The 14,450-nt window shown below is 51.6% G+C and overlaps 1 pseudogene; it reads right to left on the bottom strand.

Moving 5' to 3' along the window:
- Positions 1-14,450, bottom strand: part of LOC135292520 (zinc finger protein 420-like) — a 228,633-nt pseudogene that overhangs the window by 81,355 nt on the left and 132,828 nt on the right.

Raw genomic sequence — 14,450 nt, 5'->3', positions numbered from 1 at the left:
GGGATTCCACAGGTAAAGGGAAGGGGTACGATCAGGAGGAAACCATTTGGGAAAAATAAGGGGATACAAAACCAAAACCATTACAAGGTATAAAAACACACTACAACAAACTAACATATCCTTTACCTTCTTAGCTATCCAGTAAGATTGGCTCAGCAATTCTTTTCTTCTACATCAAAACTTGCTTTCATTTCTATTCCTTCTTCAGATTCTACACTCAAAAATCTTTCTGCCAAGCATACATTTCTGTGAGACATCCTTGTCAAACTTTCACCCTTCCCAACAAGGGCAGTGATTGTCCAGCTGTGCTGGGCACTGGTGAGGCCACACCTCGGGTGCTGGGTCCCCTTCTGGGCCCCTCAATAATAATTAAAGTTTCTCTAGCAATTGCTTTATTCATTATTTGCCTCCCTTCCCTGCCTGGCTGTGACAGGAACTACACCAAAGGGAAAGTGCCTACAGCCAAGGGAAGGCTGTGGTTGGGCACCTGGTTCTGTTTGTTGTTGCTGCTGGTGTTGTTGTTTGTTTGCCTTGTTGTACATACTGGCAAAGAACTGTTACTCCTTTTCCCATATCTCTTCCTGAAAGCCCCTTAATTTCAAAATTATAATAATATGGAGAGAAGGGGGTCACATTCTCCATTCCAGAGAGGTCCCGCAGACACCTGTCTTTAAAACCAAGACAAGATGACAATTAACAATTTATTAACAATTGTTTATTAACAATGAACTGACAATTATCAACTACTTGTCAATCTAACAAACAATTAGTTAGGTAACTTAGCTAGCTAAAAGGTAAGATAAAGATGTTCTTGGAGCTTGGGAGGGCAGCTCCAGACATCTCTGGTGAAGAGTGGGAGATCATCATCATCCTCAGAAGGCACGATGTTGCCGGCTCCTGCTGGATGCTCCAGCTCACACAAATGCTGTCCCTCGGGTGGTGGTCTCCAGAGCACCTCCTCCTTGGGTCCCTGGCCTTCCTCCATCTGCACTAACGGTTCCTCGAGATTCTTCCATTCCTGGACTCTGCCTTTCACAATCACCTGCCCCATCTTTTGAGTCGGCTCCAGGCTAGGAATCCTAGGAAGAAAGGGACTGGTATTAGCCAGATGAACATTCCCAGCCAGCCGCTTTTCCGTCTCCTTGCACAGCACACAGTGCTGCATCTTCTCTCTGTGCAAGCAGCGAGCAGCAAATGAAACAACTGCACTCACTGCATGGAGGCTGCAGAGCTGCAAGGGCAGGAACATGACCAGTTAAATGCCTGGGCACCAACTACAGCACACAGGGTCCCATGTAGAGAAGCAGGCCTTGCTTGTCCCAAAAGGAAGCAGAGCTAGGGACTGTCTGGTCCCTGGATCTCTTGTTCCAGATTTGCAAGCCTCCAGGAGCTTACTGTTTCATACAGTGTCTATTTTCCCAGTGCCTCCCTACCAAGGCCAGATGATGATCTTTCTGTGCTCGTGTGGGTGCTTCTGCCGCCTCTCTGGGGCTGCCTGTCTCCCACCTCCCCATCCCAGTCAGAGGGACTGAAGGGAGGGTGTTAGGGGATGAACCAGGCTGTGCTTGGTGATGCCCAGCACTAGGAGCAGAGGCAATGGGCAGAACCTGAACTGGAAATTGCACCTGAAACTGAGGAAGAACTTTTTTCCTGTGCAGGTAGCGAGTTGCCCAGAGATGGTGTGGAGTGTCCCTCACTGGAATTATTCCAGAGCCCTCCAGACACAGCCCTGTGCCATGTGCTCTGGGATGACCCCACTTGAGCAGGGAAGTGGGACCAGATGACCTACTGTGGTCCCTTTCACCCTGTCCCACCCTGTGATTCAGTGACACCCAGCAGTAGCATGAGTTGGCAAGTGTGTAGACGTTTCCCCCCTGCACAGCAGGGTGGTCTTAAAATTCCCAGTGCACTTTGGCTTGAACTGCAGGTGAAAGGTCTGCTTCTGGCCAGGAGGGATGGTGCCATTTAGGGGCTGATGGAGAACAGGTCATGCTTAGCATCGGTGAAGACATCCAGGGAGGAGCTGGCACGCTTTGGAGACAGGTTCTTTTCTTTTGAGTGGCACAGCTTCTTGGAGTGCTCCTGCTGCTCGTGCTGCTCCTGCTGCTGCTGCTCTGGCTGCTCCTCCTGGTGCTCGGGATCCTGCTCCTGCTTGGAATCCTGCTGCTGCTGCTTGGCAGGCCGCCGCAGCCGCCGCACTTTAGGAGGCGTCTCAGGAGGATGGTCCTGCTCCCACCAGAAAAGACTCAGCAGCTTTCTGCGATGCTTCATGGTATCGTAGGAGAGGAACCGACCTGCAGGGAGGAAGAGGACACCTTTCCAAGACAAAATCCTGTCTTCCCAGCAGCACTGCCTCCTGCTGCAGGTGGGTGGAAGAGAGCTGGGATGCACTTGGAGCATCTCTGGCTAAGTACTTTCTTCTAGCAGAAAACAGAGCCTCTGGGAGCAGGGTCTCTGCCTGCAGCACACACTCCTGTGCCAAGCAGGAGAGCTGGCTTTAGACAGTTTGCATTTGCCCTGCAGTGGGGAACAGCACACAGACAGTGGCTGCAGGGCAGCTCACTCGTTACACCACCGTTTTTCCCAGTCTCAGACTCCTCAAAGAGATGACCTGACATCCCCCTTCCCAGTCCTGACCCAGCACGTGGCTGTCCCCAGAGCCTGGCTCAGCTCCTTTGCAGAGCAGGAGTGGCAGAGAAGAACAGAAGGGGCTGAAAGGCAGAGGGGGACAAGGAGAAAACTCTCCAGCTGCAGCTGGGAAGATGCTGATGAAAGTGGATGGATGGACAAGGATGAAAAAGCAATTAATGTTTTGGAGTGAAGTACAGGGTCTTCTCCCCAGGCCCTCAGCAAGTGAAATGCCCTTACGCATCAGAGTGGTTGAATATGGCTCCTTCACTGGTTCAGTCTCTGCAGCTTTCTCCCAGGAGTATTTCAGGACTACCTCCCCTGTGTTGTGCATCGTGAAACTGAAAAGCAAGTAGGAGGAATTAGAAAAAACAGAAAGTCCATTAAGTATAAAGCAAACAGTACAGTAATATTGTCTGATGGACTCCTGGTACCACTTTCTCCTGAGAAGCATCTTCTCCAGGCAACCCTGCCATGCTCAGACTGCTGTCCTGGGTGACCCAAGAAAGTATTTCAAAGTCTGGAAGTTTAGAGGAAAGGGCCAACATGGTGCTCAGCACATTGAAGCTAAGGGGCTTACTCTGGCCTTTAGGTCTTGGTTTGACTGCAAACTTATTCTTGAGCAGAGAAGGACAGGTGATCTGCAGGGAAAGCAAAGCCATGGCTGTTCTCAGCAGAAACCTATGGCAGCATTGAGCCTCTCCTGACCACCATCTCCTGCTTGGCTTCGCATAAACGTAAAGGGGCCGGTGCTGGTTTTTGTGGGACTCCTTAAAATCAGAGGGTTTTGGGAAAGCTACAAAAGGCAAGCCTCAGAGACAGCAGAAATGTGATTAGAGCTAAGCAGTAGCCATAAGATTTGTCAGCAGAAAAATGATATAAGAAGTAGAAAGTAAGTAAAAAGAAATAGAACAATCGTCTGTGTCTTAATGCTTCTCTAGAATAATTCCTTGAGCTGCTGAAAAGTATATCTAGCGAGTTATTGGAAGTTCTAAGCTTAATAATGGAGCTCTGTGCATTGTGTTTTAAGGCTTACAAGCAGGTATTGTGTAGTTATGATATTTTATGAAAAATCCTTTGCTAGGATTTTTCCCATCCTGAGGAGCTGAGAGCCTCAGGAAAGAAATGTAAACAATAACTATCTGCTGCTGTGGAATGCAACAGGTGCATCTTTTATTGGTCTATGTGGATTGTTTTCAATTGATGACCAATCACAGCCGTCTGTGTCAAGGCTGTGAGCAGTCACAGGATTTTTGTTATGTATTCTATTCTAGTCTTGCTCTTTGTAGCCTTCTGATTATTTTTTCTCTCTATTCTTTTAGCATAGTTTTAATGTAGTATTTTAATATAATCTATAACATAATAAATCAACCTTCTAAGAAAAATGGAGTCAAGCCTCCTGTCCCCACACTTAAAACATTCACCACAATGTTTTGTATTGACAGTATTGTATTCAAAATAAGCAAGCATTGTTTTAACTGAAGGTACATGTGCTTATAGCAGTTGGATGGAACTACTGTCAATATGCTTTTGCTTTGTGTGATTGGTCAAAAAACTTTTAAAGTAAGTTGTAACATTAAGTTCTTTATCTACTGCTGGGGATGGGAGTTGCTGGCATCTTCCCTTTGTCATAACCGTGTAATGAGGCTGATGCTGGAAAATAAAACGGCTAAAGACATATTCCCCAGCAGTCCCGTCCCTCCCTGATTTGTACATAGCCCCTGGCAGCTGATAGTTTTGGCTGGGGTGGAGTTCTGGCAAGCAGGCACTGCACCAGCCCTGGGCAAAGGCAGCTCCTGCTCACAGGAGGAGCTGTGCCTGGCCTCCAGCACTCACGTGGCTGTCCTTGTCTCAAAGGGCAAGGTGTTGTTGAACTGAACCATGATCGTGTCCAGGTGGAACTGGGCGTAGGCAACAATGGCACTGAGGTACACCTCGACCTCCTGCCTGCTCTTCTCCACCACAGTGTGAGCTGGTTCTGGGGCTGTCTTGACCACCTGCAAACACAGGAGGGAGGAATCACTGAGCAGAGCCCAGAAAGTCAGGCTGAGAAGGGCAGTCTTCTGGCCTCCAAGATCAGCCTCACAGAGAGACTAGAAAGGACCATCCACTTTTACTTCCCTGGAAAGATGACCAAATTGGGACTGTTCTGCTGCAGTAGTTGTTTCTAGCCACTGATCCAAGCAGTCACTACCACAGCTGTTAATATCCCCATGGAGACTATAGCTGCATTCCAGTCCCTTTACTTCAACCTTGCAGAGTGACTGGCTTTTCTTCTGGTCCCCTATAAATCCAGCAGGTCTCAAAATTAGGGCTCCCCTGCCAGAGCTCTGTGGATGGAGGACCCCAAGACTGAAGAGTTCTAGAAAGCATCTTTTTGTTCTTGTCTTAGGAGCAAGTGCTCTCCAGATGTCATGTCTGGAGCAACAGCCACACTGCTGGGAGCTGGGGATGTGCATTTTGGAATGTGAAAGATCTCACTGGGAAAGTCTCCAGTTGCAGATGTTCTGATAGAAAAGAGGATGCTTTAGAGGCCTAAAAATGGCCCAGAAACTGGGAAAGAACTTTCAACCAAGAGGAGTGTGTTTGGCAATAATGACAATAAAAGCAAGAGTCTCTGGAGATGATCCTTCTCTGCACTCCTCCATAGAGTCATACAGTGCCTGGGTTACTCCATGATGAGATATCCCACACAATACAAAGACCACAACCAAATTCTCATGCAGACAAAACTTGGAGTTCACCAGCATATGCAGGAGAAGTGGATTTCTCTCCACTTCAAAAGAAGAGACAGAGAGTGCAGCAGACTTAATTCCTTGTTGGTGAAAGGGTACCAAATCAGATGAAGAGATTTCTAACAGCATAAAATGGGATAAAATCATAAAGCATTGCCTTCCATTCAATACGGGCTGCAACACTTGTGCTTGTGGTGCAGACTGATAGCTATGTGTGGCTAAAGGTCTCTTGTCAGAAGGCTTCCCCATCTTGTGTGAGTGTATCTGGTCACTGTGCTTCCACCTCTTTTCTGGAATGCACAGCTGGTGAACCTCACGGCTGTCCAATGTCCAGAGGACGCAGGAGCTGCTCAGCCAGCAGTGATGGTGCTACGGTGGTTCTTTTTGTAAAAGCTGGGTTGGGGTTTTTTTGCTGTTTTGCTTCTTACCTTCTTTATTTTAGGCCACCTGGCTGCTGGGTCTTTCCTGGTGGTATTCTTCCACATGACAATGGTCATTTGGTCATCTCAGTCCTGAACCTTCTTTTTTGGCAGCTCAAAGTCGATCTTGGTCACCTTACATTTCACAAGGTGCCTCCTGAAGGTGACTGGGACATCTGACATCAAGGTCACTGTGATGTCCTTGGCACAGCCATGATGGAGGTGTCCCACCTAGGGAGAATCAGGGAGTCAAGACCAAACTGGAAGCACTGCCAAGGGCAGGACTGACAGCAAAAGGGACCGATGGGGTGAACACCTGTGCCAGGAATCTGCACCTCGGAGTGGATTTACATGAAGTTGGATAGACAAAAGTATGAACAGAAGGTGCCACCTCCCATGACATGAAGCCTTTTCTGCAAGGCTAGCAGCCTTGGCCCAGCCAAGCCAGGGACTGCATCTCCTACGTGGCACTGGAATGGGCTATCAGTGGCATGTGAGGGCTCCGTGCCAGCTCCTGGGCACACCAGGGCAGGGCTTGAGTGATGGGGAAAGGCAGAGGCAGTCCATGCTCACCTTGGGGGAGAACCGGAATGGGGCCTCTGCCTCCCACTCAAAGCGCATGACCATCTCGGCGTGGCTGGTGATGGTGAAGGTCCTGCAGTAGGGCTCCCAAACGTGACAGTCCCCAAACTGAATGTGATTCACTCTGACAGCTGTTAAGGAGGAGAGCAAGGGATCTCAGCATGCAGGGAGCTCCACCTGCCCCCGTCACGTGCACAGACACCTGCATGTTCAATGCTTCCTGGCTCCAAGCCTTTCCCCCTCTGCCAGGGAGTTCCCCAGGCAGCTCCACCACTTCCAGGGAAACACCCTGACACATCCCTAAGCCAGTGATGTGCAGCACAGCACACACTGCTCTGCATGCATGGCTGCCACCCCCAAAGGCCACCAAGTCCTGTGGGTGGCATCCAGGACTGGCTAGAGGGGAGACATATATGATCAGATATTTTCCTCTTCCTTGCTCCACCTTGGCAGTCTCTCCTCTTACCATCAATGATGTTTTCCTTCAGGCTGCCATCAGCATTCCTCTCCTCAGTGCCTTCCTCTAATCCATCAAGGGTGAATTTGTCCTCGTGGCCTTCACCCACCAGTTCAATTACGGTCTTGTTAGAGTAGGTGTCCCCCACTAACACACCAATCTGCCTTTCCACACGTTGAGCCAGGGTGGGTTTGAAAATGGCATCAAACTCTGCCGATTGCCCACGATTCAGAAGGAAGAAAGGCTTTGTGGACTTGCTCTCTGCACAGCAATGGAAATCAGAGTTAAGTGGTGCAGCTGTACTGAGGAAATATTTCCATAGGATATATGAGGAATAAGAGGTTGAAACCAGCTGCCTTCTAAGCACTGGTTCTACCCCCAGTTGTTGCAGACTCTCTTCCTATGTTCACAAGCCTGCCACTCCCAGACACAGCACCACTTAAGCAGCTTAACCTCAGGCTAATGCCCAGCCCTCATTCCATCTGCTTCCCACCAGCTCCAGCCATATGGAAAGCTGAGCCAAAGAGTGCTTTCAGCTTCTGCTGGCTATCTGAGTGCTCAAGGGCTGTGTCTGCTCAGGCTGGTACCATGCCATGTGCAGCAAATACCTCAGAGGGTCCACTGAGGTAGTGACAGTCCCCCACAACTCAACCCACCACGTCTAGCAGAACAGAAGAACTTCCTGCAACTTCCTAGGAGGAAACCCTGCAAAAAGCCCCCGAGAAAAGGCTGGGAGACAGAGGGCCCAAGGGACAAAACTGTGCCTAACATGTGGCTGCTGCTCAGAGAAGCCAAGAGCAGGGCACACGTTTTCCCTCTGTGCATGATTGCACTTCATGGGTAATGAATTTACCGTTTCCAGCTGAATCCTCTTCCACATCTCCATTGTGGAACACCTTGACAGCAGAGGCCCTGCCTTTCAAGGAGAACATTCTGTGCTCATCCTCCAGGTGTAACATAAACTGAGAAAAGGGCACACAGAGCACAATGGTACTGGTGTGAATACAGGATGACACGAGGCCTGACACTGCAGTGCTGCTGGTCCCGCATGGGAGCCCAGAACCTCTCCCACTAGAAACAGCACTTAGCCCAAAAGTTAAGTCAAACCAGTGGGGAAAAAAGGGTGTTCAGAGGCATCTGGATAGAACTGACACAGAACCAAATGGGACAAAACGTAATTGGCAGGACGTAATGCAACCACAATTAAGTTTACTTAAAATGTACTAAAGTGGGCTGAAATACAATCTAATGGAACTGGGAAATCACACATGTCCATGAGAACAAAAGGTGACCTGAGAGACAGGGGGGAAAATAATCCACCACCTTTCTGGTGTTCAACTTATAGAAGAAAGACGGGACAGAAAATTTCCAAGAACTCCTTTCTTACAGAACAGACATCAGTCACTTGTTTCAAAAGAATTTTTGATACCTCCTCACAGGTCTGCCAAGTTTTTTGGGACCCTTCCCCTGTGCCAGAAGCACTTGTTCCCAAACCAGACCATCCCTTGAGCAGGTCCTCCTCACCTTGACAGGTATGATGCCATCGTTACGGATGACCAGGGGCAGCATCTCTGAATCCCCCAGCCGGAGCCTCTTGAAGTGCAGCACGGCGTTTCCCCTCTTGCTGCGAGCGCTTGGGCACACGACTGTCACCCATGGCTCATGCCCCTTCCCACTGATGGTGAAGGTCAAGCTTTGGGGTTTAATTCCCACAGAGCTGCAGGAGAGGCACGGAAACAATTTCAGCTGGCACTAACCCATTTCTCAGTGGGCAAGCAAAGCTGCAAGGGCCACCCACAGTCTTTTCCCTGCCTGCTGTTCCTGTACCCCACAACACAGCCCCCCACCAGCCTCTTCCCAATCCACTCAGGGCCATTCACAAGACAAATCTGCTCCAAAGAGCCAAAGCCTTCCACAATAACAGTTACAAATAACTTCACTTAATTGAATCATGCAGTACAGCAGGGAAATAACACGGCACCTGATGAGATATGGCAAATCCCCATGCTGCAGTGAGATGAGACTTATACAACAAGAAAAAGCACAGCATGAAATAGTCCAAAAGCAAGAAGGCAAAAAGAAATCATTGTTGTTCTCAAGAAAGATCTTTTCCAAGAACAGTAAAATTACAATCGCTTATTAGCAGTTAGTCTTCTCTTGGTTCTTAGAGTTCTTAGAGCGTCCCAGATCATCTCATGCCAAGTACTCTGCCTAAGGCTACTGAAAGCATTAGAGCTAACAAGAGGTCTCTGCCTTCCCAGTGGAGAGGCAGCTACCAGAGAGTATTTCACAGGCTCACTTACCTTTTGAGATGACAAGGGAAGCCTTGAAAGTGCAGTTGTAGTTCTGCTCCTCTGGTGGGGTGAAGGTCACCGTAGCAATGGCAGAGGATGAGCCAGGAACAGACATCTTGACTGGATGTAACTTGAAAATGTTGTTGATAGGGCTTTTTGCCTTGGGGGAACCCAGAGAGCAGTGTTAGGAGGAAACACCTTTCAACATGACGTGGTTTTATCCATAAATGCATTACTGAGAGCAGTCCCAGACAGTGTGTCTCCTTCCTGCTTCCCTGGGCAGGCTCCCTCCCGGGGAATGCTGACCTTGTGCTAAAGCAGTGTATGCTTTGAGGGCTGGCAGCTGCACCCACCTATATGGGAGGTGGGCACTGCACAGAAAACCCTGCAAATAACCTAGAGCTGGCCTTCAAAGAGAAGGAAAAGCCAGGGAGCCTGAGGAAATGCTCTGCTTTGAGCCCTGTCATGTCAGTTCATAACAGCCCCTCTCTGCGTGTGCTTCCAAGAGAGGTTCAGAAGGATTCACTTCTCCCATCAAAGACCCAGCGGTTTGAGCCAAAACCTTGCCCCAGACATGCAGAATTCAACACAACTGCTCCCTGGCTCTGCTGCTCTCCCCTGCAGTTTGACCTGCACTGAGCTAGCCTAATCTGGGCCACAGGCAGCAATGCATCTGGAGAACAAAACAGGCTCTCACACGGCCCTTAGAGGGCAGCCACCACCTTGGCCTCCTGTTCTTACCTCTCCAGGCAGGGGTTCGATGGCGAGCACCACATCGCATGGCAGACAGCTTGCGTTGTAAATATTGAAATGAGCTTCAGCCTCTTGCCCAACCTGAGCCTTGCTGAAGATGAATCTGTTCTCATCAGTGACAAACAGGCTGGCGCATTCCACCGACTGCAGCTTGTGCTCGAGGTCGGTGCTGCTGCAGATCAGGTACTCCTCGAAGATTAATGTGACATCCTCGACGAGTGCTGTGGACACACCAGAGGGATGAGCAGAGAGCAGCCTCCCTGATGGATTTATCTGGACTTTGCTGGCCTCTCAGAAGGCTTGATAAGCCCTTTCTGCCCGGGTGACTGCTAAACCCAGTGTTGGGTAGGGGAGCTGGCTGGGAGGATGGAGCTCAGTCAGCCTCAGTCTTAGAGAGCATTGCTTTCCTTTTATCCTTCCTTCCTTGTTGGAACCCAGGACATCTCTCTGGATGCCCTGGATGTCTCACAGCCCTGGCAGGGGCTCGGACACCCTGGCAGGAAGCCAAAGACACCTGGAAATTCCATCTTAATTCATGGAGCAAATTGCCAACCTTATATGAAGAATTACAGGCCACAAAAGTTTAAGTAGCATAGTAGTAGCAATCACAAGAAGAAGGGAAATTTTTGGAGCACTGTACAGGGGGCTTTTGAACCTTGTACAGGGGGGTTTGGAATCCTGTACATGGGGGTCAGGAGTTCTAAGATGGAGGGATTTGGGCGTGCCCTGTCCTTCTTCTTTCTTCTCCTTGGCATCCATGTTCAGGATGACGTTGGCATGTGTGGATTGGTTCATGGTGAAGGTGCACTTGCTAACAAGGATGACAAGTACTGGAAATAGAAGGTAAATATCTTCTACGTAGTTTTCACTATAAAAGAGACAACCGCCCCGTGGGCGGGAGAGAGTGCCCTTGGCTGTCTTGCTGATCAGACCTCGGCTGGACAGACAGAAAAACTTTGTAGATAAGAAACAATAAACACAACCGAAGACCGAAAAAGCAAGAGTCCAGACTCCTTTTTCAAAGCGCGGCCTGCCCAGAACCACCTTTTCCCGTGCTGGGGCACAGACAAGTAACGGCCGACCCCAACAGACCCTTATGGCCCCTCATGGCCCCTCACAGCCCCTCATGGCTCCCTCACAGTTCTCCATGGCCCCTCATGGCCCTTCTTCGTCTCTCACAGCCCCTCACATTTCCCCATGACCCCTCACAGCCCTCACAGCTTCTCACAGCTCATGGCCCCTCATGGACCCTCAAAGTCCCTTATGGCCCCTCACAGCCCCTCATGGCCCTTCACGGCCCCTCACAGCCCTTCATGACCCCTCACAGCCCCTCACAGCCCTTCATGACCCCTCACAGCCCCTCACAGCCACTCATGACCCCTCACAGCCCCTCAGAGAAGAGGAGCACGAGGCTGGTGAGGGGCTTGGAACACAAGCCATATGAGGAACGACTGAGGGAGCTGGGATTGTTTAGCCTGGAGAAAAGGAGACTCAGAGGTGACCTTATCACTCTCTTCAACTTCCTGAAGGGTGGCTGTGGTGAGCTGGGGGTCGGTCTCTTTCTCCGGGCAACAACAGATAGAACAAGAGGACACAGTCTCAAGCTGCACCAAGGGAGATACAGGCTAGACTTAAGGAGGAAGTTTTTCACAGAAAGAGTGGTCAAATACTGGAATCATCTGCCCAGGGAGGTGGTGGAGTCACCATCCCTGGATGTGTTTTAAAAAAGACTGGATGTGGCACTTGGTGCCATGATCTAGTTGAGGTGTTAGAACATGGGTTGGACTCGATGATCTTAAAGGTCTCTTCCAACCTAGAGATTCTGTGATTCTGTGATTCACAACCTCTCATGACCCCTCACAGTCCCTCACAGCCCTTCATGGCCCCTCATAACCCCTCACAGCCCCAGGCACGGGGGTGCCCCCAAAGGAGAAGGGGTCGCGTCCTGCTTGTCTTCTTTAATTTCAGTCCCTTCCCAGCGACCAGTAAAGAAAGGCTGAAATGGAGCCTTTCCCCAGCGTTTCCCTCAGGGTTAATTGTGGGCTGAAGCTGTGTGCTGGCGCTGGCCCCAGCACCAACATCCCTGCAGCCGCCAGGCCTTTGCTGTCCCCCCGTGTCCGTCGCTGTCCCCGAGTCCCGCCCGGCTCTGGCAGCAGCAGCAGCCGCAGCGCAGCGGGCGCCGGCCCGGCCCAGCCGGGGCTCCCGGGCAGGAGCAGCAGCAGCGCCGGCCCCTTCCCACCTGCTCCTGCCTCGGCTCCCAAGGGCTTTTCCAGCTGAATCCTGGAGTAGAGCAACCAGCACCCACACACAGCCCTGACTCCTCAGGGCCTGCCTGTGCTGCCCTGACCCAGCCCTCAGAGGAGGAAAAGATCGGGCTCCAGAGCTGTTTTCAGCACTGTTTTACTCACCCTGAGCTGACAGCAGGAGGCTGCTGGTGCTGCCTTTGCCTTGGGAATTGGAGATCATGGCTGCTCTTGACCCTCTTCTGTTTGCCACCTGAATTTTATCAGTACAACTGCACTTGCCTCTTTCAATCACTGCTACCAACTGTGCTTTTGTGATGGTGAACCCCGTGTTTTTGTCACAGGCATCATGATTAGCAGAGATTGAAATGCTCACAAGTCTTTAAGCACTAAATCGAGGGGAATTAAAGCCTCACCGAGCACTCAAACACAGCCCTGTTGCTGGTGCTGTTGAAATAGAATCAACTTACAGAGACCATCACAGACATTGCCTCTGGAGTGGCAAATCAAATGAAAAAATCGACTAGGAGAAAGAAGAAACAGAACTTGACTGGCTTCATTGCTTCCTTGGAGCAGCAGAAAATGGAGATGCCCAGAGGTATTTCCAGCTGCTGCTGATCCCAGTTGGAGGCCAGCCCTCTGCAGAGTCCCAGCAGGAACTGAGCCCAGCCCAGGGAGTTCCCTGAGTGTCCTGGAGATTCTTTCTCTGCATTCAGTCAGGCTTGCATTCCCCAGCAAGTCCCCAACAAAACCTCCTGTTTTCTTGGGTTAGAACAGGCACCATGAAAAACTCCCCAATGGCATAACTCCCCAGCCCACAAGGAAAGGAAAGGACAAGTTGTCAAGTAATCCAAACATTTCTCTTGCTTTGCTGCACTCACGGTATGGAAAGCCAAGAGAAGCTGCAGTTGGAGGCACATCTTGTGACAGAAGCTCAACCTTGTTCTCCAGGAAAGGTTCTTGAAAAGAGCAGACAAGACTGTGGAGAAGATTCCTGGAAAAGTGAAACAGCTTTCCAGAAGTGAAATGAAAATGGAAAGGCACAATGTGAGATCTTTTCCTCTATTTATTTCTATGCTCCCCTTTTCTATGTTGCACTACTTCTCCATGCCATGAGTTCCAAATGCATCTCACCTCTCCGATCGATGGCTTAGCGAGTTTTAGACACTCTAAAATACCACAAGCTACACACAGTTTGCCTCGCCCTGGTTTTGCTGGAAAGCTATGCCAGAGCCATAAGTGCAGTGCTTGGGTCAGAAACAAATCCTGCAGGCAGGGAATGTGCCCTGCCAGTGTTGAGCCTAAGCAGGGACAATGCACAGCAGCAACCGAGGGTTTTTCCTGTGCCCCGTGCAGGAGTCAGGACTCTGGATCTGGGCTCAACACAGCGAAGTTCCCGTGTTTGGACAGACTCAGGGGCTGCCCCGGGGTGCAGGGCCAAGCGTGGAATGGACACACGGACAAATGGCCCCAGGTCTTGCAGCAGCGAGTCTACGGCCCTTGCCATGTCTCTCTTGTTCCTCCTCTCCCTCTGCCGATGTCCCGCACTCTGTCTCGGTGCCCCGCAGCCATTCCCGGTGTGCCTGCCCCGGCCCGTCCCTCTCCCCGTGCCGGGCAGGGCCATGTCCCCAGCCCATCCCCGGCCCCAGGCATCCCGCCGCGGTCTTGCCTCCCGCCGGCTCTCGTCGTCCTGGCTGTGGTGCTGCTGGGCAGGCATCAGTGCCTGGGGCCGGGGCGGCATCGCCTCACTTTGGCTGCGCCTGGCCCGAGCCCGGCCCTGGCCCCCATGTGGGCTCCAGTCCTGTTCCCGGCCCCAGCTCCTCCTGGGGCCCGCGGAGGACACACGCGGCGCGGCCGCTCCCGCCGCCTCTGCTGCGGCTTCCCCGGGCCGAGCTCCGCCGTTCGGCAGCGTGGCTACCGGGGCCCGGGGTGGGTGGGGACGGCCGGCCTGGGGTGGTCAGGGGCCGTTGCTGGCCCTGGGCCGAGTGCTGACAGCCGCATCCCGCCCACAGGGAAGGCGCAGGAGGCCCTGCAGGAGCAGTAATGGCTGGGTTTGCTGCTGGGACCCAGCGGCTTCGGCAGCGTCTGCTCGGGAACGCGGCTCTTGGGCGGCACCCCAGTGAGCGGAGGGGCCGGCGGCGGGCAGAGGAGGAGGAGGAGGAAAAGGCCGGGGTGCGGTGGGGCGGGCAGCGAGCTCAGCCTACTGCTGCCCCTTGCTTGCAGGTGGCCATCAATGCATGCCGTGGGATGGCATCCGGCACTGGGGCGAGCTGGTGAGTTAGCAGGGCCAGCGGCAGAAGCCGGGCCGTGCCGGGCGGCGAGGAGCCGGGGCCCAGCAC

This window comes from Passer domesticus, unplaced genomic scaffold, assembly GCF_036417665.1.
Source record: "Passer domesticus isolate bPasDom1 unplaced genomic scaffold, bPasDom1.hap1 HAP1_SCAFFOLD_37, whole genome shotgun sequence".
Taxonomy (NCBI): Eukaryota; Metazoa; Chordata; class Aves; order Passeriformes; family Passeridae; genus Passer; species Passer domesticus.
Note: the sequence above shows the minus strand (reverse complement) of the source record. Positions and strands in the feature narration are given on the sequence as shown.